Source organism: Orcinus orca, chromosome X, assembly GCF_937001465.1.
Source record: "Orcinus orca chromosome X, mOrcOrc1.1, whole genome shotgun sequence".
In the NCBI taxonomy this organism is placed as follows: domain Eukaryota; kingdom Metazoa; phylum Chordata; class Mammalia; order Artiodactyla; family Delphinidae; genus Orcinus; species Orcinus orca.
Window position 1 is genome coordinate 81,289,661 of NC_064580.1, and position 22,473 is coordinate 81,312,133.

The 22,473-nt window shown below is 38.0% G+C and overlaps 1 pseudogene; it reads left to right on the top strand.

Annotated features, from left to right (window-relative positions):
• The first annotated feature begins 2,043 nt into the window (after positions 1-2,043).
• LOC101283531 (uncharacterized) lies at positions 2,044-6,759 on the top strand (annotated as a pseudogene).
• The last annotated feature ends 15,714 nt before the right edge of the window (positions 6,760-22,473 follow it).

The following is a 22,473-nucleotide window of genomic DNA, read 5'->3' on the forward strand; positions in this document are numbered from 1 at the left end:
CAAATACTGCATGATCTCACTTATATGTGGAATCTAAAAAACAAAACAAACAAAACAAAGCAAAAATAGATTCATAGATACAAAGAACAAACAAACAGGTGGTTTCCAGAGAGGAGCGGGTGGAAACTATTGAACGTGATTAAGAGGCACAAACCTCCTGTTATAAAATAAAAGCCATGAAGATGTAATATACAGCATAAGGAATATGGTCAATAATATTGTAATAACTTGGTATGTGGACAGACAGTTACTAGACTTATCATGGTGATCATTTTACAATGTATGTGAATGTCAAGTCACTATGTAGTACACATGAAAATAACATAATATTGTATATCAACTATGTTTCAATTTTATAAACTACATAAAGTGAATCTAGTAAAACAGAAGATTTAAATAAAACCTGCAATCTGTTATCATAACACCTAAAATGTCCAAGATTCAATAGAAAATCACTCATCATACTAAAAAACAGGAAAATCACAGCCTGAAAAAATAATGAACAGAGGACAACATGCAGTTGATTCAGCTGTTGGAATTATCTAGTGAATATTTGAAAGCAAAAATCATAAAAATGCTTAAATGGGAAATTACAAATATTCTTTGAATAAAGGGAAAAAAACAGAAAACCTTAGCAAAGAAATAGATTTGAGATATAGAGCAAAACAGAATTTATAGAACTGAAAGTACATTAACTGAATTAAAAACTCACTGCATAAGCTCAACAGTAGATTCGAGATGGAAAAGAAAAGAATAAGTGAACTTGAAAATAGAACAATTGAATTTAACCAACATGAACAACAGAAAGAAGATAGAATGCAAAAAAGAAAAAAAAATGAACAGAGCCTTAGTGTCCTGTGGGATAATAACAAAAGATCTGATTAGAGTCCCAGAACAGAAGGAGAAAGAGAATGAAGCTTAGATAGTATTAAAAAAAAATACTGGCTGAAAACTTTCCAGATTTGATAAAATAACATTATGGTCAATTTCATGTGTTAACTTGACTGGATCATGGGATGCCCAGATTTTTGGCTAAACATAATTTCTAGCTATATCTGTGAGGGTGATTCCAGAGGAGGTATGCATTTGAATTGGTAGACTGAGTAAAGCAGATTGCTTTCCCCAGTGTAGGTGGGCTTTATCCAATACATTAAGGGCCTGAATAGAATTAAAAAAAAAAAAGTAGAAGAGAGAATTTGCCTCTCTGACTCCTTGAGCTATGATAGAAGTCTTCTGCCCTCACACTGGGAAGTACACCATCCTCTCCTCTAGTTATCAGGCCTTCAGGCAGATTAAACTTACACCACCAGCTTTCCTGGGTCTCCAATTTGCAGATGGCAGATCATGAGACTTCTCCATCTCCATAATCATGTGAGGCAATTCCTCATATTAAATCTATTTATAATATATATCCTGCTGGTTCTATTTCTCTGGAAAACTCTAACTAATACATATTTTAGTACTGAGAGTGGTTTTAGAGGAATAGAATATGTTAAGGATGAGTTTTCTAAATTGGTTTCAGTGTTTCTGGAGTTGGCTCTCTAATCTGATTAGATTTAAAGATGTTAATGATTTTATTTTCAGTAGTAAAGAGGGCACTGATAGTCCATGATGTTACCTGGAGATAGATATAGGTAAAATATCTGCATTGGATATTTCTAATAAAACATAAGAGACAAGGAATGAATGACTGCATATATGTTACTTTAGAACATTTTTAGAAAACTAATGAATATAATGAGGTAGGCTGGTTGTCCCTAATGTCACTGGCAAAGTGGTGCAAGAAAAGGATGAGCTCAGGGACTCAAATTCCCAGCTCAATTGCCATATTAATAATCTGAAAACTTCCAAATGTGCCCTGAAGGAGACTCTTAGCTCCTGTAGCCACAGAGATAAGATTGCTGAAAATCAAACACAGAATCTCATTCTGAGACTGGCTGAATGACAATGCAACCTGAACTCTTATCTTCACAGGATGTCTACTTTTAAAGTAAGAGCACGGACTAGCACTGACTGGGAAAGAATGGGATCCTGTAAGTTGAGATGGGAATTCATGAGAAGACCTTGATGACTGAGCTGCTAAATTCTGATGAGTCTTCTTTTGCTGTGGAAGAGGCCTATCCATACCCAGTGGAAGCAGCCTCACCGCCAATGATGGTGGCTTCCCCACTCCCAGTGGTAGTGGCTCCTCCACCCCTATCTGAGGGGATAAGTCCCGTATTGCCTGAGAAAACTCTAATAGCCTCACCTGGGGCAGCTGCCATGCAAGAAAAGGCTGATTCTCCTCAGGAGTCACCCCCATCACCTCCCTTTGCTTCTAGACTCAAGTCCCATCAGGCCCCTAAAGGTGAGATAAAAAATGTGACCCATGAAGAATTGTACTACACTCCAAAAAAACTACTTAAGTTTTCTAATTTACACAGACAGAAAACCAGGGAACATGTGTGGGAATGGCTACTAAGGGTGTGGAATAATGGTGGAAGGAACATAAAGTTGAGTCAGGACAAATTTATTGATATAGACTCACCAAGCAGAGATTCTGCATTTAATGTTGCAGCTCAGGGAGGGAGACAGGGCTCTAACAGTCTGGTGGGTTGGTTGGTTGGTTCATTGACTGAAACATGGATCAAAAGTTGCCCACAGTGAGCGAACTGGACATACTCGACCTGCATTTCTGGTTTAATGTAGAGAAAGGGATTCAAAGGCTTAGGGAGACTGTAAAATCCATATTACAATGTTTTTTCCATTTAGGACCTATTCACCCACACTGGGAGGGTCCAGAAGACATACTTTTAAGCAGTACTGTGAGAAATAAACTTCTGAGAAAAGCAGCATCACTGAGGAGCTATTTATTCTCTTCTTTGTAGGTCAGACCTCACAGTGAGAACAGTAGTCACTGAATTGAGAAACCTAAATGCAATGGGAGTAATTGGATCTTGATGTGATAGGGGTCCAAGTGTCAGCATTCAATTACTAAAGACAAGGTAGACATAATTACCATAATGGACAGCAGATTCAGAGCAGTAATCAGAATAGTCTGGCTCATGCATACCTATGATGTTGGTTGCTTGATCATGGTGTTCCTAGAATGAAATAGATGGGAAACCTACTAAATTCTTACTTGATATGTATAAACAGAGAAGTTCTAGGTCAAGAAAACAAAAGTCTAACCTAAATCATTGAAACAGAGTCACAGTCCCTCTTTCAATTCCTGGACTTGATTGTAGTTTACAAACTCAGAATCCCTTGAATGAGGGAGAGGCTGAACAGCCTTGAGGAAGGACCTGGTACATTACCGAAAATTTATGCTACTATTCCTTTTCCCAACCTTCCCCATAGGGACCTACGGCCTTATATCACAGTAACTGTGCACTGGGAAAAAAAGAACAAATCAGATCTTTGGGGGACAACTGGACACTGGCTTTGAACAAACACTAATTCCAAAACGTCATTGTGGGCCACCAGTCAGAGTAGAGGATTATGGAGGTCAGGTCATCAATGGAGTTTTAACTCAGGTCCATCTCACAGGGACCCAGTAGGTCCAAAAATCCATCCTGTGGTTATTTCCCCAGTTCTGGAATGCATAAAATGGAATACATACATGCACATTCAGCAGCTGGCAGAATCCCCACATTGATTCCCGGACCTCTAGAGTTAGGGAAATGATGGGAAAGGCTAAGTGGAAGCCAGTAGAACTGTCTCTACCTAGGACAATAGTAAATCAAAAGCAATACCACATTACCAGAGGGATAGCAGATATTAGTGCCACCATCAAGGACTTGAAAAATGCAGAGGTGGTGATTCCCAAAACATCCTAATTCAACTCACCTATCCAGCCTGTGCAGAAGACAGATGGGTTTTAGAGAATGAAAGTGGATTATCATACACTTAATCAGGAGATGGTTCCAATTTCAGCTGCTAAACCAGATGTGATTTCATTGCTTGAGCAAATTAACACATCTCCTGGTACCTAACATGCAGCTATTGGTCTGGCAAATGATTTTTTTTTCTACATCTGTTAATAAGGACCACCAGAAATAATTTGCTTTCAGCTGGCAAGACAAGCAGTATACCTTCACCATCCTAGCTCAGGGGTATATAACCTCTCCAGCCTTATGTCATAATTTGGTTCACAGGGATCTTGATTGCCTTCATTTCCACAAAATTTGTGGAAATTTTTTGATGAAATTATGAAGATTGGACCTAGTAAGACATAGCTACTACTCTAGACTTATTGGTAGGACCTTTGCCTGCTAGACAGTGAGAAAGAAACCCAACAACAATTCAGGGGCATTCTACTTTAGTGAAATTTGAAGAGGTCCAGTGGTGTGAGACATGTCAAGATATCTCTTCTAAAGTTAAGGGTAAGTATTTTATCTGGTCCTTCCTATAAGCAAAAAGAGGCACATTGCCTAGTGGGCTTCTTTGAATTTTGAAGGTAACATACTCCTCATTTTGGTATGGTACTCTGGCTCATTTACCAAGTGTCTCAAATAGCTACTAGCTTTGAGTGGGGCTCAGAGTAACAGAAAGCTTTGCAACTTGCCCATCCTGCTATGCAAGCTGCTTTGCCACTTGGGACCCATGACCCAGAAGATCCAATGATGCTTGAATTGTCAGTGGCACATAGGGAAGCTGTATGGAGTCTATGTCATGTCCTTATAGGTGAACTGCAGTGCAGGCCCTCAGAATTTTTGAGCCTAGCCCTGTAATCCATTGTAGATCACTACTCCCCTTTTGAGAAAGAACTCTTGGCCTGCTACTGGGCCTCAGTAGAAATTGAACATTTAACCATGGGCCACCAAGTTATCTTGCAACTGGAATTGACCATCATGAAATACGTATTATCTGAACCACCAAGCAATAAAGTGGGCAGGCAAAGCAGCACTGCATCATCAAATATAAGTGGAATATATGAGATTGGACTTGAAGAGCCCTGAAAGTACAAGTAAGTTTCACGGAGATGTTGTCCAAATGCTCATTATCCCCACTCCTGTTACACTCTCTTTTCCTTCCCAGCCAGTACCTATAGCCTCATGGGGAGTTCCCTATGATCAGTTGACAGAGGAAGAGAAATCTCAGGCCTAGTTTACAGAAGGATCCACAAGATATGCAGGTACCACCTTGAAGTGGACAGCTGCAGCACTACTGTCCCTTTGTGAGACATCCCTGAAAGATAGTGGTGAAGGGAAGTCCTCCCAGTGAGCAGAACTTGGAGTTGCACACCTGTTTGTTCACTTTGCTTGAAAGGAAAAAATAGCTTAAGTGCAATTATATACCGATTCATAGATGTGGCTAATGGTTTGGCTTAATGGTCAGGAACTTGGAAGGAACATGTTTAGAAAATTGGTGATAAGAAAAATTGGGGATAGAAGTCTGTGGATATGTCTCTCTGAATGGGCAAAAAAATGTGAATATATTTGTGTCCCATATGAATGCTCACCAAAGGGTGAACTTTGCAGAGGAGGAATTTAACAATCAAGTGGATAGAATTACCCATTCTGTAGGTACCAGTTACCTTCTTTGCCCAGCCACCTATGTCATTGTGCAATAGGTTCATGAACAAAAGTGGCCATGGTGGCAGGGATGGGGGTTATGCATGGGCTCAGCAGCACAGACTTCGACTCATCAACTTGGTTAAGGCTACTGCTGAGTGCCCAACCTGCCAGCAGCAGAGATCAACACTGAGTGCCTGATATGGCACCAGTCCCCAGGGTACTCAGCCAGTTACATGGAAGCAGGCTGATTATACAGAACTGCTGTCATCATTTAAGGGACACTGTTTTGTTCTTACTGGAATAAACACTTATCTGGATATGGATTTGCCTTCCTGTATGCAATGCCTCTGCCAGCACTACCATCTGAGGACATATAGAATGCCATATTCACTGTCATGGTAATTCAATAAAGCATTCTTTCTGATCAAGGAACTCACTTCACAGCAAACGAAGTACAACAATGGACCCATGCTCATGTAATTCACTAGTCTTACCATGCATGTTTCCCGCCATTCTGAAGAAGCTGGTTTGACAAAACAATGGAATTGCCTTCTGAAGACTCAGTTACAGCACCAGCTCAATGACAATACCTTGCAGGGCTTGGGAAAGGCATCTAATATATGGTCCTTATGTGGCTGAACCACACTGAGTCCATTTTATTAGCTCCATATTAGGCCTGCAGTCCTACTCTTCCCCTTAATGCATGGCTAAAACTTTAGCCTACTCACAAAGAATGTGCCAAAGCGAGATAAGTTCCCTATAAACTTTTATCCTTGCCTTCATCAGATATGAAAAGTAGAAGAATGCCTTTTGCTGATGCAAATGGTTAATGGTCATGAGACCCACAGGGGGAGGAAAAACATCCAGTTCTCAACAGTGTGGGCATCCTTTTCCCTTGGTAGTCTGATTCTACTTTTAGCTTTAGCCCCTTTAAATCTCCCTGTACTCCTTTTGGCGGTACAGAGTGCAGCTGCTAATGCCTCTGGGATCATTGTCCGCCTGATCCTGCCTATATGTAAGTTACACAAAATAAACATCATAATTGCACTTTATGGAGTTACCTGCTTCATTTTTTGGTCTTAAAGTTCCTTCTCAATTCAGAGGATATTATTCAATATCTCTACCTCCCAACACTGCTGTTTCTCCCGTAGCCAGGATTCATGGATCCAGGAAACATAGGGTGGAAATGGAAATGGCATCACTCACTATTACCTCCACTGACCCATTAGAAAATTTTTTGCTTCCTATTCCTATGACCTAACACTCTGGTGGCCTAGGGGTCTTAGTTCTAGAGAAAGAAATAATTCCACCAAGAGACACAACAATGATTCCATTCACCTGGATGTTAATACTGCTGCCTGGCCACTGTGGGCTCCTCATGCTTCTGAAGCAATAGGCAAAGAAGGGAGTTATAGTGTGGGCTGAGATGATTGATCCTGCTACCAAGGGGAAATTAGACTTTTCTGCTCCACAGTGGAGGTAAGTAAGAGTATGTCTGGAAAACAGATAGGGTGTCTCTCAGTATTACCATGTCCTGTGATTAAGGTCAATGGGAAACTATAGTAACCCAATCGAGGTAGGACTACTAATGGCCCAGACACTTCAGGAATGAAATCTTGAGTTATCCCACCAGCTAAAGAAGAACAACCAACTGAGGTGCTTGCTAAAGGCAAATGGAATACAGAATGGGTAGTAGAAGACAATTACAAATACCAGCTATGACCAGTGACTAGCTTCAGAAATAGAAATATAATTCTCATGAGTATTTCCTCCTTGTTTTGTTATGAATATTTTTGTGTATATGTGTATGTACAAGTGTGTTAACACATATACTTTTCTTCCCTCTCTCGTTCTCTTATCATAAAATATATGTTGACTTTATATATCATAGTATTTAAGTATTGTTAATTTTACATCACAGTATTTAAGTTATGGGATATCAAGTAGAAGAATAAACATCACTCAAGAACTTTACCTCCTCTTCTGGGGCAGAGTTTGGCATATTTTCATCTATACACAAAAGAGTTGTATTATTGAGGTGCAATTATAACCTTGTCATTGTGTTTATTTGAAAATTAATTATGGTTTAAGGAGATGCATATGGATGCTAATTTGAGAAGGGTTGGACTTGTGATGGTTAATTTTATGTGTCAACTTGACTGGATAATAAAGTGCCAAGATATATGGCTAAATGTGATTTCTGGGTGTGCCTCTGAAGGTGTTTCCAGATGATATTAGCATTTTGAATCAATGGATTGAATAAAACAGACTGCTCAAACTTCCCTAGTGGTGCAGTGGTTAAGAATCTGCCTGCCAATGCAAGGGACATGGGTTCAATCCCTGGTCCGGAAAGATCCCACATGCCGCAGAGCAGATAAGCCCGTGCGCCACAGCTACTGAGACTGCACTCTAGAGCCTGTGAGCCACAGCTGCTGAGCCCGCGTGCTGCTACTATTGAAGCCTGCATGCCTAGAGTCCGTGCTCTGCAACAAGAGAGGCCACCGCAATGAGAAGCCCACACACCGCAACGAAGAGTAGCCCCTGCTCGCCATGACTAGAGAAAGCCCGCGTGCAGCAACAAAGACCCAATTCAGCCAAAAATAAATAATTTATTAAAAAAAAAACACAACAGACTGCCCACCCCAGGGTGAGTGGGCATCATCCACTCCACTGAGGATCACGATAGAATTTTTAAAAGTGGACGAAGGGAAAATATGCCTCTCTGCTTGACTGCTTGAGCTGAAATATTGGTCTTCTCCTGCCCTAGGACTGGGAATTAAATCATGAGCTCCCCGAGTTCTCAGGCCTTCAGCCTCAGACTGAACTATACCACTGGTTTCCTTGGGTCTCCAGCTTGTAGACGGCAGATAGACTTCTCACCCTCCATAGATGCATGAGCCAATTCCTCATAATAAATTTCTTTAGGGGGTGGAATAAAATGACAGGGTAAGAGGATGCAGAACTCACCTCCCTCCATAAACACATCAAAAATATACCTACATGTGGTACGATTCTCACTGAAAACTTACTGGAGATTAGCAGAAAGACTCCTGTAAAACCAAGGTTGTAAGAAAGATACACACAGAATCACATAGGAAGGGAAGAGAAGTGATAGGAATGGGGCCTGTGCCCCTGGGAGGGGAGTCAGAAGAGGAGCGAGATTATACAGGTGCAAATTCTCCCTGGGGAGTGAGCAGTTCGAGCCACATATTGGGTCCCCCAGCCCTGGGGCCCGACACTGGTAAGATGAGTCCCCTTGGTTGGTTAGAGGGTCAGTGGGACTAAAAGGAGGGCCCTGGGAAGCCTGGACTCTGCTTGTGATGAGTGTGCACATGCTTGCTTACTCCCTGAAAAAGGGTGGAGAGGGCAGGTTGAAACTGCACAGGTCGCTGACCAGTTTCCCACAACTGCTCTGATGTGCATCCCAGCCTGAGCCCAGCAAGTGCTCTGGTCCCGCTTGTTTCAGGATGCAGCTCCAAATTGGAGTGAGGGTTGCTGCAACCAAGGGGAGAGCTTGGCTGTGAGGCACAAAGGTGGCTCAGACCCAGAATGGCGTCTGAGCAGGGAAGGGCAGCCATTAATGGCACATATACAGGCAGCATATCAGAAGCAGTCCAGGTCTCTGACTGTGGCCAGAATACCACGAGCTGCACCCTGACACACACCAATTGCCCACACCAGCACTGCCTGCTCTGTGGTGCAGCTCCACACTACTGTGAGGGCTGCAGCAGCCGAGGGGAGAGCTTGGCTATGTGGGACAAATGTGGCTCAGACCCAAAGTGGCAGTACATCAGAAGTTGTCTGAGTTGCTGGCTGAAGCTGGGGCCAACACAGACCCACACTGAGCACCCACACCAGCCTCTCTTGCTCCAGTACTGCTTCCCTCTGGGGTGAAAGTGCCAGTGCTGGGAAGGGGAGAGCACACACTTAAAAGGAATGGAGCCAGCTCAGACTCAACTCCCAGGGCTTCTGCTCCAGTAACTTGGGACCTGACCTCGCCTTCAATAGGGTGGTGACAGCCACTGACCAGAGGAGAAGCTTCGGCTCACACCTGGCTCTGGTTCTAGACCCTCCATCTCCAGCCCCACTTCCTACCAAGATGATAGCTGCCAGCACACCCTGGGAAAACTGTGACTTGTGTTCATAACAAATCCAGTCTCACGCCAAATCCCCTGGGCACATGAAGACTATATAGGGACACTCCCAACACAAGAACACCCCTTCAAGACTGTAATAGGTAACTGTTTCACCTAATTTCATAGACACAGAGCAAGTTAAGCAAAATGAGAAGACAGAGGAATTTGTTTCAATTGAAAGAGCAAGAAAAAACCCAGATAAAACTACTAATGAAGCAGAAATAAACAATTTACCAGATAAAGGATTCAAAGCATTAGTAAAAAGCATGCTAACTGAATTAGAGAAAAAAATAGATGAAAATAGTGAGAATTTTAACAAGGAACTAGAAAACATAAAGAATAACCAGTCAAAGGTGAAGAATACAATAACTGAAATGAAAAATACACTAGAAGGAATTAACAGCAGACTAGGTGACAGAAGAATGCATAAGTCATCTGGAAGATACAATAGTGGAAATCACCCAAACAGAATTGCAAAAAGAAAAACAAATTTTCACAATGAGAACACTTTAAGAGACCTCTAAGATAATATCAAGTGTACCAAAATTCACATTATAGGGGTCCTGGAAGGAGAAGAGAGAGAGAAAATGGTTGAAAATGTATTTGACAAAATTATGGCTGAAAACTTCCCAAACCGGAAGAAGCATACAACCTCCCAAGACTGAACCAGGAAGAAATAGACAATATGAACAGACTGATTACTAGTAGTGAAACTGAATTTGTTATTAAAAAATTCCCAGCAAACAAAAGTTCAGGACCAGACAGCTTCACAGGTGAATTATACCAAACATAGAATATTACTCAGCCATAAAAAATGAAATGCTGCCATTTGCAGCAATGTGGATGGACCTAGAGTGTATTATGCTTAGTGAAATAAGTCAGTCAGAAAAAGACAAATACCCTATGTTATCACTTATGGTGGTATCTAAAAAATAAAACAAACAAATGTATATAACAAAATAGAAAGAGACTCATAGATATAGAGAACAACTAGTGGTTACCAGTGGGGAGAGGGAAGGGGGAGGGACCAGATAGGGATAGGGGATTAAGAGATACAAACTATTTATACAATACAATTTATTTATACAATACAATTTATACAAACTATTTATACAATAAATAAGCAACAAGGATATACTGCACAGCACAGAGAAATATAGCCATTATTTTGTAATAACCTTAAATGGAGTATAATCTATAAAAATATTGAATCATTACTCTGTACACCTAAAACTAATATAATATTGTAAATCAACTATACTTCAATCAAAATCTCTTTATATACACACATGCATGCACACACATGCTTTTAGAAATACATGGTTGAAACAAAAATTATAACCCTACCTGTTTATGTGCCACTCAATGTATATATAGGAAATACTTAAGCCAATTATATTTGACAAGCACAGGGAGTAAAGGAACCTATATGGATGTAAGAGTTTCTACACTTCACTTGAAATGGTAGAGGTGATAGGTTCTCCCTCTCTCTCTCTCTCTCTCTCTCTCTCTCTATATATATATATATATATATATATATGACCTAACATACATTGTAATGCCCAGAGCAACCACTAATACAAACATACAAAGCAATATACTTCTGAAAAGTAATACAAATAAATCAAGATGGAATCCAAAAAAGGTTAGGAACAACAGTTTCATCTTGCCTGCATCATCCCATTCCTCAAGCCAGCACTGCTCAGTGCAAAGAGGTAAATCCCTTGTCCAAGAATTCCCCTAGCAGAATGAGCAATCACCTTTCCCAGCTTTTTGGGGCATTGCATGAAGGACTTGCTTCAGTTTATCCCCATCCAGTTCGCTGGGGAGACAGGCATAGCTGAGACTCTGGAGATGCTAGGAAGAAAGAAGAATGGCAAGAGTTATCAGCATCAGCCACATGTTGAGACCAGACACAGAACCCAGTGGCCTGCTGCACAGAGTTCCCTAGCAGGTTTCACTACTGAGGAAACCAACAGCCAGCACAGCTGTCTTGGATTCACAGCAGAGTTCACCCCTGAGGGTCCCACATGTTTTCACATTCACAGGCTCCAACTACCTGAGTCTCTCCATCCTGCCCCCCACAGCTGACCCTGAACCCTGCAGGTAAACACATGCACACAGCCAGCCATGACTCCTATTGTCAGCCCCCACCCCTGCATGCATGCCCACAGCAAGCCTCTGGAACCATGTATGAGTACACCATCACCCTGAAGCATCACTGCTGGATGTTTCAGTCCCTCTCTGCTGGGCCTGGAGGAACTGCTGAGAACCCCAGCAGCCCTTATAGCCACCATGCCCTGCCACAGCTCTAGCTGCCAAAGACCATACAGCTGCTGACTTTGTAAGTTGCGGCTGCCTGAGCCAATGAGACACTGAACACTCCCCCAAATACACACATACCTGGGGCTATTGCATGCCTAGGGTGTGTAAATCATTTATAACTCTAGTATAAAGGTTAAAAGACAAAAGCATTTAAAAAAAAAGACAGCTACAATAATTTGTTAATGGATATACAATATGAAAAGATGTAAACAGTGACAATAGAAATATAAAATGTGAGGGTTGGGAGTAGTAGTGTAGTGATTTTGTATGCGATTGATATTAAGTAGTTATCAGCCTAAAATAGACTGTTATAAGATGTTATATGAAGACTCATGGTAACCACAAAGCAAAAACCTATAATAGATACACAAAAGATAAAGACAAAGGAATCAAAGTAAATCACTACAGAAAATCATCAAATCACAAAGGAACACAGTAAGAGAGAAAAAATGGGAAAGGGATATATAAAACACTGAGAAAACAACTAACAAAATGACAATAGTAAGTCCTTCCCTATCAATAATTATTTAAATTTAAACAGACTAAATTATACAATCAAAAGACCTAATTTGCCTGAATGAAAAAAAAAAGAATAAGACTCACCTATATGCTGCCTATAAGAGACTCACTTCAGCTTTAAGGACACACATAGACTGAAAGTGAAGGGATGAAAAAAGATATTCCTTGCAAATGGTAACTGAAAGAGAGCAGAGGCTCTCTTTTTATATCATTTATGTCAGACAAAAATGCCTTAAAGTCAAAAACTGTAAAAAGAGACAAGCACCAGTATATAATGAAAAAGGGGTCAATTCTTCAAGAGGAAATAACAATTGTAAATATATGTGCACCCAACACTACAGTACTTAAGTACAGTCATCCTTCAATTTCCACAGAGTATTGGTTCCAGGAGCCCCTGCACATACCAAAATCTACAGATGCTCAAGTCCAACAGTCAGCCCTCTATGTGTGTGGTACCACATCTGCGGATTCAACCAACCATGGATTGTGTAGTAGTCTATGTATTTATTGAAAAAAATCCATGTATAACTGGACATGCACAGATCAAACCTGTGTCAACTCTATATAAAACAAATATTAACATATTTGCAGGGAGGAATAGACAGCAATACAATAATACTGGGGGCCCTTAATATACCACTTTCAACAATGTATATATCATCCAGACAGATAATCAGTAAGGAAACAGTGGACTTAAACTACACTTTAGACCAACTGGACCTAACAGATATTCCACTGAGCAACAACAGAAGGCATTTTCTTCTCAAGCACACATGAAACTTTCTCCAGGATAGATCATACGTTATGCCACAAAACAAGTCTTAACAAATTTAAGAAACATATTGAGTACCTTTGCTGACCACAATAATATGAAATTAGAAATCAAGAATAGAAGGAAAACTAGAAAGCTCACGAATAGAAGGAAATTAAGCAACACGCTCCTAAACAACCAATGTGTCAAAGAAGCAATCAAGAGGGAAATCAAATAATATCTTGAGACAAATGAAAATGAAAACACAACACACCAAAACTTATGGAATTAAGCAAAAGCAGTTCTAAGACAGAAGTTTATAGTGACAAATGCCTACACTAAGAAAAAGGAAAACTCTCAAATAAAAACCTAACAAAAAAGAACTGCACAAGAACAACCAGCAACAACCACAAATCTTGGAGACAAAGGAATATGATATCAGAGTGGATAAAATATAAAATATGTCAACAAAATATTGCTAGATATGAAAAGAAACAAAAGTGTGCCAAATACTCAGGGACAAAAAAGCAGCTGACTGAATATGTTCATGAGACAGGCCTAGATTTGGGGCTTAGTAAACAAAGACTTTAAAGAGGCTATTATAACTATTTTCGAAGACTTAAGGAATCATGTTTAAAGAATTAAAGGAAGTATGAGAAAAATATATCCTTAGAGAATATAAATGAAGATTTAGAAATGATAAAAAGAATCATATAGAAATTCAGGAGTTGAGAAATATTCAATACTATAACTGAAAAAAGGTCACTAGAGAAGCTCAATAAAAAATCTGAGCATACGGTAAAAGAACCAGTGATTCTGATGATAGAGCAATAGAGATTATCTAGTCTGATGAACAAAATGAAAAAAAAAAAAGAATGAAGAAAAATAAAAGAGCATCATAGACCTGTGGGACATCATCATCTTCAAGCATATCAACATATGCATAATGGGAATCACAGGAGGAGAAAAGAAAGAGAAGGGGCAGATAAAATATTTGAAGAAATAATGGAGGAAAACTTGCCAAAACTGATGAAAAACATTAATCTGAAGATCGAAGAAGCTCAACAAACTCAAATTAGTATAAAGTGAAAAAGATAACACCAAAACATGCCATAGTCAAATTGACAAAGGTCGAAGGAGAAAATCTTGAATGCAGGAAAAAAAATGATTTAAGAGGTACAAGTGTTTCTTAATGAGATTAGCAGCTGACTTCTCACAAACATCAGATAAACATGAATAACAGAAAATAATGGGGTGACAGCTTCAAACTGTTGAAAGAAAATGACTATCAGGCATGAATTCTATAAAATCTCCTAGTAAATCTCCTTTATAAAAATCTCCTTTAAAGATAAAAATGAAATTAAGACATTTACAGATAAATAAAAACTGAGAAAATGTACTGATATCAGATCAGACTTACAGGAAATACTAAAAAGAATCCTTCAGACTGATAGGCAAGGACACAGGATGGTAACTCAAATGTAGAAATGAAGAAAACTTTTAAAAGTAGTTATATATGTACTATAAAAGATAGTATATGTATTTTTGTCCCTGTTTTCTTCTTGTACCTATTTTAGAAGAGAACAAAACAACTACCAAACTGTGTTGTTGGGAAAACATAAATTTGCATGGCAATAATGATACAGAGAATGAGGGAAAGATTGGAATTTATTGGAGCAAAGTTTTTATATACTATTGAAATTAAGTTAGCATTAATCTGAATGTGATGTTTTTTAGTTAAGATGTTAATTATATTCACCAAAGTAACCAATAAGAAAATTATGATTAAAAGATATATCATGAAAGAAATGACAAAGAAATTTAAAAGGCACACTAAAAATACTTAATTCAAAAAAAAAGGGGGGCAGGGTTTCAGGACTTTTAAAATGACAAGAGGGTCAATCCATCAGGAAGACATAACTATACAAAACACACAGCAGCAGAACACACATAACAGCAGAACCTAAAAATATATGAGAAAAACAGACAATATTGATGGCAGAGAGAAAAAAAAACTATTCCAAAATTGTTTTGAGATTTTAAATCCCCACTATCAATAATCAGTAAAACAACTAGGCAAAAGGTAAACAATGAACTATAAGACCTTGAAAAATACTATAAACTAACTATGGCTAACAAACATGTATAAAACACTCCATCCACAACAGCAAAATACATATTTTCTTAAGTGTACATGAAACATTCTAGAGCCTAGACCATAAACTAGCCTATAAAACAAGCCTCAATAAATTTAAAAGAAGTTAAATAATACAAGTATACAAAGATTGCTCTCTGACAACAAAGGAATCAAATTATATATCAACAATGGAAGAAAATTTGAAAAAAAATTTAAATATGTGGAAATTAAACGACACCCTACTAAACAGTCAATGGATCAAATAAAAAAAATAACAAGGAAAATTACAAAAATTTTTGTAACAACTGAAAATAAAAGCTCAACATACCAAAACGTATTAGATGTAACTAAAAGTAGTACTTATAGCAAAATCTACATCTGTAAATGCCCATATTAAGAAAGTAGAAAGATCTCAAATCAATAACCTAACAAACATTCCACTTTAAGATACTGAAGAATGAAGAGGAAACTAAACTTAAAGCAAGTAGATAGAAAAAAATAAAGATTAGAGTGGACATAATTGAAATATGGAATAGAAAATCAGTAGGAAAAATCAAAAGATTGACAAAATTGACAAAAGTTTGGCTGGTTTGACCAAGACAAAAAGAGAAAATATTCAAACTACCAAAACAGAATAAAAGAGGGAAATTGCTACTGACCTTACAGAAATAAAAAGGATGATAAATGAATGCTATAAACAACTTTACACCAACAAATTAGATAATTTAAATAAAATGGAAAACTCATCTAAAACCACAAGCTTATAAAACTAATTCAAGAATAAATAGACAATCTAAATAAACTTATAATAAATAAAGAAACTGAATCTAATAATAATTTTTAAAAACTACCTACAAAGAAGACCCCATGCCCAGATGATTTCACCTCTGAATTCTATCCAATATTCAAAGAAGAATTAATACCAATTATTCACAACACTTCCAAAAAAGAGAAAAGGGAACAAATCCCAACTGAGTTTTGAGGCCGGTATTACCCTAATCCCAAAACAAAAAAAAAAGACATCACAAGAAATTAAGCTCACAGACCAATATCTCCTATGAACACAGACATAAAATTACTCAACATAATACTAACTAGCCAAAGCCAGAAACAACATACACCATGAACAAGTGTAATTTGTCCCAGGGTTGTACAGTTGGTTTAATGTAATATATCAATGTAAATTTTTTTAATCACATGAACATCAAAATAAACACAGAGAAAGCATTTGACAATATTCAATATTCTTTCACAATAAAAATACTCAGCAAACGATGAATAGAGGGGAACTTTCTCAACCAGATAAAGGGCATCTAAAACCTACAGCCATATATATATCTCTCTGAGATACTGATTTCATTTCCTTTGGATATATACCCAGAAGTGAGAATGCTGAATCATGCAGTAGTTCTATTTATAACTTTCTGAGGAACTTCCATACCGTTTTCCATAACAGATGTATCAATTTACATTCCCACAAACAGTTCCCTTTTCTTCACATCCTCACCAATGATTCCCTTTTCTTCACATCCTCACCAACACTTTTTGCTTTGACTTTTTTTTTTAAAACATCTTTACTGGACTATAATTGCTTTACAATGGTGCATTAAGTTCTACTGTATAACAAAATGAATCAGTTATACATAAACATATATCTCCATATCTCCTCCCTCTTGCGTCTCCCTCCCACCCTCCCTATACCACCCCTCTAGGTAGACACAAAGCACAGAACTGATCTCCCTGTGCTAAGCAGCTACTTCCCACTAGCTATCTATTTTATATTTAGTAGTGCATACATGTCCATGCCAATTTCTTACTTCATCCCAGCTTCCCCTTCCCCTTCCCCATGTGCTAAAGTCCATTCTCTAAGTCTGTGTCTTTATTCCTGTCCTGCCCCTAGGTTCTTAAGAACCTCTTTTTTTTTTTTTTTTTTAGATTCCAAATATATGTGTTAGTATATGGTATTTGCTTTTCTCTTTCTGACTTACTCCACTCGGTATGACATTCTATAGGTCCATCCACCTCACTACAAATAACTCAATTTCATTTCACTTTATGGCTGAGTAATATTCCATTGTATATATGTGACGCATCCACTTTCTCCATTCATCTGTCAATCAACACTTAGGTTGCTTCCATATCCTAGCTATTGTAAATAGACCTGCAAGGAATATTGTGTCACATGACTCTTTTCCAATTATGGTTTTCTCAGGGTATATGCCCAGTAGTGGGATTGCTAGGTCATATGGTAGTTCTATTTTTAGTTTTTTAAGGAACCTCCATGGTGTTCTCCATAGTGGCTGTATCAATTTACATTCCCACCAACAGTGCAAGAGGAACGATTCCTTTGCTCAACAGACTCTCCAGCATTTACTCTTTGTAGATTTTTTTATGATGGCCATTCTGACCGCTGTGAGGTGATACCTCATTGGAGTTTTGATTTGCATTTCTCTAATGATTAGTGATGTCGAGCATTCTTTCATGTGTTTGTTGGCAATCTGTATATCTTCTTGGGAGAAATGTCTATTTAGTTCTTCTGCCCATTTTTGCATTGGATTGTTTGTTTTTTTTCATATTGAACTGCTTTAAATTTTGGAGCTTAATAATTTCTCTGTTGCTTAATTTGTAAATATTTTCTCTCATTCTGAGGGTTGTCTTTTTGTCTTGTTTATGGCTGCCTTTGCTATGCAAAAGCTTTTAAGTTTCATTAGGTCCCCTTTGTTTATTTTTGTTTTTATTTCCATTTCTCTAGGCGGTGGGTCAAAAAGGATCTTGCTGTGATGTATGACATAGAGGGTTCAGTCTATGTTTTCCTCAAAGAGTTTTAGAGTGTCTGGCCTTACATTTCGGTCTTTAATCCATTTTGAGTTTACTTTTGTGTATAGTGTCAAGGAGTGTTCTAATTTCATTATTTTATATGTAGCTGTCCAGTTTTCCCATCACCACTTACTGAAGAGGCTGTCTTTTCTCCATTGTATATTATTGCATCCTTTATCAAAGATGAGGTGACCATATGTGTGTAGGTTTAACTCTGGGCTTTCTATCCTGTTCCACTGATCAATATTTCTGTTTTTGTGCCAGTACCATATTGTCTTGTACTGTAGCTTTGTAGTATAGTCTAAAGTCAGGGAATCTGATTCCTCCAGCTCTGTTTTTCTTTCTCAAAATTGCTTTGGCTACTCGTGGTGTTTTGTGCTTCCATAGAAATTGTGAATTTTTTTTGTTTTACTTCTGTGAAAAATGCCATTGGTAGTTTGATAGGGATTGCATTGAATCTGTTGATTACTTTGGGTAGTATACTCATGTTCACAATGTTGATTCTTCCAATCCAAGAACATGGTATATTTCTCCATCTGTTTGTATCACCTTTAATTTCTTTCATCAGTGTCTTATAATTCTCCGCATACAGGTCTTTTGTCTCCTTAGGTAGGTTTATGCCTAGGTATATTATTCTTCTTGTTGCAATGGTAAATGGGAGTGTTTCCTTAATTTCTCTTTCAGATTTTTCATCACTAGTGTATAGGAATGCAAGAGATTTCTGTGCATTCAGTTTGTATCTTGCTACTTTACCAAATTCATTGATTAGCTCTAGTAGTTTTCTGGTAGCATCTTTGGGATTCTCTATGTATAGTATCATGTCATCTGCAAACAGTGACTGTTTTACTTCTTATTTTCTGATTTGGATTCCTTTTTTTTTCTTTTTCATCTCTGCTGTGGCTAAAACTTCCAAAACTCTGTTGAATGGTAGTGGTGAGAGTGGGCAACCTTCTCTTCTTCCTGATCTCAGTGGAAATGGTTTCAGGTGTTCACCATTGAGAATGATGTTTGCTGTGGGTTTGTCATATATAGCCTTTATTATGTTGAGATAAGTTCCCTCTATGCCTACTTTCTGGAGAGTTTTATCATAAATTGGTGTTGAATATTGCTGAAAGATTTTTCTGCATCTATTGAAATGATCATATGGTTTTAATCCTTCTAGTTGCTAATATGGTTTATCATATTGATTGATTTCCATATATTGATGAATCCTTGCATTCCTGGGATAAACCCCACTTGATCATGGTGGATGGTTCTTTTAATGTGCTGTTCGATCTGTTTGCTAGTATTTTGTTGAGAATTTTCGAATCTCTGTTCACCAGTGATATTGGTCTGTAGTTTTCTTTTTTTGTGACAGCTTTCTCTGGTTTGGGTATCAGGGTGATAGTGGCCTCGTAGAATGAGTTTGGGAGTGTTCCTCCCTCTGCTGTATTTTGGAGGAGTTTAAGAAGGATATGTGTTACCTCTTCTCTAAATGTTTGATATAATTCACCTGTGAATCCATCTGGTATTGGACTTCTGTTTGTTGGAAGATTTTTAATCACAGTTTCAATATCAGTGCTTGTGATTGGTCTGTTTATATTTTGTATTTCTTCCTGGTTCAGTCTCAGAAGATTGTGCTTTTCTAAATATTTGTCCATTTATTCCAGGTTTTCCATTTTATTGGAATATATTTGCTTGTAGTAATCTCTCATAATCCTTTACATTTCTGCAGTGTCAGTTGTTACTTCTCCTGTTTCATTTATACTTTTATTGATTTGATTCTTCTCCCTGTTTTTCTTCATGAGTCTGGCTAGTGGTTTATCAATTTTGTATACCCTCACAAAGAACCAGATTTTAGTTTTACTGATCTTAGCTATTGTTTCCTTCATTTCTTTTGCACTTATTTCTGATCTGATCTTTATGATTTCTTTCCTTCCGCTAACTTTGGGGTTTTTTTTTAATCTTCTTTCTCTAATTGCTTTAGTGTATGGTTAGGTTGTTTATTTGAGATGTTTCTTGTTTCTTGAGGTAGGATTGTATTGCTATAACCTTCTGTCTTAGAACTGCTTTTGCTGCATCCCATAGGTTTTGGGGCATCATGTTATCATTGTCTTTTGTTTCTAGGTATTTTTTTATTTCCTCTTTCATTTCTTCAGTGATCTCTTGGTTATTAAGTAGTGCATTGTTTAGCCTCCATGTGTTTGTATTTTTTACAGATCTTTTCCTGTAATTGATATCTAGTCTCATAGCATTGTGGTCAGAAAAGATACTTGATACCATTTCAATTTTCTTAAATTTACCAAGGCTTGATTTGTGACCCAAGATATGATCTATCCTGGAGAAGGTTGCATGAGCACATGAGAAGAAAGTGTATTTTGTTGTTTTGGGATGGAATGTCATATAAATATCAATTAAGTCCATCTTTTTTAATATATCATTTAAAGCTTGTGTTTCCTTATTTATTTTCATTTTGGAATATCTGTCCATTGGTGAAAGTGGGGTGCTAACGTCCCCTACTATGATTGTGTTACTGTTGATTTCCCCTTTTATGGCTATTAGCATTTGCCTTATGTACTGAGGTGCTCTTATGTTGGGTTCATAAATATTTACAATTGTTATACCTTGTTCTTGGATTGATCCCTTGATCATTATGTAGTGTCATTTTGTCTCTTGTAAGAGTCTTTATTTTAAAATCTATTTTGTCTGAAATGAGATTTGCTACTCCAGCTTTCTTTTGGTTTCCATTTGCATGGAATATCTTTTTCCATCCTCTGACTTTCAGTCTGTATGCATCTCTAGGTCTGAAGTGGGTCTCTTGTAGACAGCATATATACGGGTTCTGTTTTTGTATCCATTCAGCCAGTCTCTGTCTTTTGGTTGGAGAATTTAATCCATTTACATTTAAGGAAGTTAACAACATGTATGTTCCTATTGCCATGTTCTTAATTGTTTTGTGTTTGTTATTGTAGGTGTTTTAATTTTCTTGTGTTTCCTGCCTAGGGAAATTCCTTTAGCATCTGTTCTAAAGACGGTTCAGTGGTGCTGCATTCTCTTAGCTTTTCTTGTCTGTAAAGGTTTGAAATTCTCCGTCAAATCTCAATGATAATGTTACTGGGTAGAGTAATCTTGGTTGTAGGTCTTTCTCTTTCATCACTTTAAATATGTCCTGCCACTCCCTTCTGGCTTGCAGGGTTTCTGCTGAAATATCTGCTGTTAACCTTATGGGGATTCCCTTGTATGTTTTTTTTTTTTTGCTTTTCCCTTGATGCTTTTAGTATTTTTCCATTGTGTTTAATTTTTGATAGCTTGATTAATATGTGTCTTGGCATGTTTCTACTTGGATATATCCTGTATGGGCCTCTCTGCACTTCCCAGACTTGATTGACTATTTCCTTTCCCATATTAGGGAAGTTTACAATTATATTCTTTTCAAATATTTTCTCAGTTCCATTCTTTTTCTCTTCTTCTTCTGGGAAACCTATAATTCTAATGTTGGTGCATTTAATGTTGTCCCAGAGGTCTCTCAGACTGTCCTCAATTGTTTTCATTCTTTTTTCTTTATTCTGCTCTTCAGTAATTATTTCCACTATTTTATCTTCCAGGTCACTTATCCGTTCTTCTGCCTCAGTTATTCTGCTCTTGATTTCTTCTAGAGAATTTTTAATTTCACTTATGTGTTGTTCATTATTATTTGTTTGCTCTTTAGTTCTTCTACATCCTTGTTAAATGTTTCTTGTATTTTCTTCATTCTATTTCCAAGATTTTGGATCATCTTTATTATCATTACTCTGAATTGGTTTTCAGGTAGACTGCCTATTTCCTCTTCATTTATTTGGTCTTGTGGGTTTTTTACCTTGCTCCTTCATCTCCTGTGTGTTTCTGTTTTCTCATTTTGGTTAACTTACTGTGTTTGGGGTCTCCTTTTCACAGGCTGCAGGGTCATAGTTCCCATTGCTTTTGGTGTCTTCTCCCCTGTGGCTAAGGTTGGTTCAGTGGGTTTTGTAGGCTTCCTGGTGGAGGAGACTGGTGCCTGTGTTCTGGTGGATGAGGCTTGATCCTGTCTTTCTGGTGGGCAGGACCCTTTCTGGTGGTGTGTTTTAGGGTGTCTGTGAACTTATTATCATTTTAGGCAGCCTCTCTCCTAATGGGTGGGGTTGTATTCCTGTCTTACCAGTTGTTTGGCATAAGGTGTCCAGCACTGTAGCTTGCTGGTCATTGAGTGGAGCTGGCTCTTCACCTTAAGATGGAGATCTCTGAGTGAGCTTTCACCATTTGATATTACATGGGGCCAGGAGGTCTGTGGTGGAC